The sequence below is a fragment of the Salvelinus sp. IW2-2015 genome, unplaced genomic scaffold, assembly GCF_002910315.2.
Source record: "Salvelinus sp. IW2-2015 unplaced genomic scaffold, ASM291031v2 Un_scaffold1897, whole genome shotgun sequence".
Taxonomy (NCBI): Eukaryota; Metazoa; Chordata; class Actinopteri; order Salmoniformes; family Salmonidae; genus Salvelinus; species Salvelinus sp. IW2-2015.
This window is the reverse complement of record NW_019943258.1, coordinates 125,366-127,660: the sequence shown is the minus strand read 5'-3', so window position 1 is coordinate 127,660 and position 2,295 is coordinate 125,366. Positions and strand designations below refer to the sequence as shown.

General features: G+C 43.9%; 1 pseudogene; it reads right to left on the bottom strand.

Moving 5' to 3' along the window:
- Positions 1–230: 230 nt before the first annotated feature.
- LOC112072346 (Iroquois homeobox protein 5a-like) lies at positions 231–1,845 on the bottom strand (annotated as a pseudogene).
- Between the last annotated feature and the right edge of the window lie 450 nt (positions 1,846–2,295).

Below are 2,295 nucleotides of genomic sequence, written 5' to 3'. Positions count from 1 at the left end.
TAAAGTTGAAGTGCTCTTGGTATCGAAAATGTAATTGATACACCTGTCACGGGGTAAAAGAACACAATCCCATCGATAAATACCTCTTCATTTTCCATAATGTGTTTCTTATTAAGCCCTTCTGACACATTTGATAATAAGTTGTCCCCTCGCTCCCCCAGAATATCGCTGCACACGTGTATTTTTTTTCTCATATTTACTTCAAAGATAGTGTATTGTCCATTTTAAAATACAAAAATGCTACATTAAATATACATATTAGTCTTTAATACAAATAGACTCAGGCGGCTGCAGCGATGAAGACCATTCTTGTTACATCTTTAGGATTAACCATTCAGAAACTAAGATTTGAAGATAAGCATTTACTCAGAAAATAACTGTTCTCAGAATTTTCCCTTTATCGTTATTATTTTTCTTATTTTTTTGTAATGCAACCACAAATAATAAATAAAAGTCCGATGGATTTTTGAAAGGGATCAAGGTATTAAATGTTTGACATACCTTTCTTTAGTTCATCAAGGGGAGTCTTTACAAAGATCTACCTGCGTTTGCCTCTGCCTTTCTGGCTTTCTCTTTAACCAAAGCTTCGCTCTATTTAACACAGTCTGGTTTAATCCATTGAAATGTGCGGTGGAGCCCGTGCCCGAGCCGTGATTGCTGTGACTGTGAAGATGTCCAAAGCTGCCATAGTTCGTGTAGCCCGGGTAAAAGGGGACGTGTAGTAGATAGGCCTGGATAGGACTGTGCTGTTTGGGAGAGGGCACTGTGTGGGAGGACCGTGATGGTGACGCTGCATTGGTGGTGATCACTGTGCTGTGACCCATCCCATGGCCCTGCGGCCCGTCGCTGCGCTCTTACACTGTCTGAGGACGTTGCGTCTCAGCCAGGGACCAGAGTTTGGGTTTAGGGGCCGATGGGGGAGGATGGAATAACAGACGTCACGTTGCTGTTTACCGTGCCAGCGCATGGCCCATTTCTGACGGCTTGTCTTGCGCAACGAGCCTCGGTTCTCCCCGAGGCACGGCGGATGGAGACGAGGTGGTGGGTTTAGCAGACTCGGGCAGTAACTCTGTCCGATCCCCCTGGTCTTTTAATTCCGAGTCGCTCAGAAGGGGATTCCGTTTCTTTGCCATGATTCTCCTCTTTAAATCTGTCGCACACTATGTCCCCCGGGTTCAGCAATTTATGATCTGAGTGAGAGAGAAACAAGAGTTAAGTTACTGTGAAAAAGATGTATACACATTGACAATAAGATACAGATAGGCTACCAATATGTTATAGGCCCTAATTCATGCACTCATGCGTTCATATTTGTGCATATGCTAATTACCATAGTAATCGGCCTAGTTATCATAATAAGTAGGCTAATAAAATAGGCCTGCAAACAACTAGGCATACAGCTACTGAAAACCGTGATATTAATGATTGTGTTTTAATCGTAATAATTATCATTAGGCGATACACAGCCGTCCACACAGCTGCAACCCGCCTTATTATGCAGTTAAAGATAAATCGAATGCTAAACACTTTACGTCACCAGCAATTTTCAGGCACATGATAAGTCAAATGAGGGGAGTTCAAGGTGATTATTATTTAAAGCAATTGTCCCATTATAAATAATATACCACCATTAACCAGCAATTCATTTTGCGCCCTGAGTGGAAACGACTGCGCGATAAAAAATTGATGACTTTTCTACAGACCTGACTCTGTGTCTGTCGAGTCTCCCTTGTCTGTCGGCTTGCTAGGCGTCGTCGTCGTCATTCTTTTCCAGATCGATGTTCTGTCTTCCTCCTCGTCCTCGCTCCGGTTTCGGGGAGTCCAGGTCATCTTTCTCCTTCTTTAGCCTCTCCTGGCGTTGGCGAACCAGGTGGAAAACTTGGGTGAGGGTCATTTTGTGATGAGGCCAGCATGATCTTCTCCCCTTGGTGGGGTAGGGGTTCTTACGGTGCTCGTTCAACCAGGCTTTGAGAGTGGCGGTGGCATCCCGGTCGCGTTTTTTCGGTATGCCGGGTCACGTTAGGGGTATGAACCCAGGGAGCAGCGTAGGGGTGATATCCTATAGACCACAGCCATGCCCGTCGTGTGGTCATAGGGAGAACTCTGAAAAAAGCCGTCGAAAAGAAAATGCTTTTCAGATTAATTTTAACGACTCATAACAATTCAAACATTACAAAAATAAGTTTCAAACAATAACAAGGAGCATAAAAAACACGCACAAACACACACACATACACACCTCTGACGTTTAGGTTGGTTCAAGAAATCAAGCATCAGATGCGTCACCATTGACTT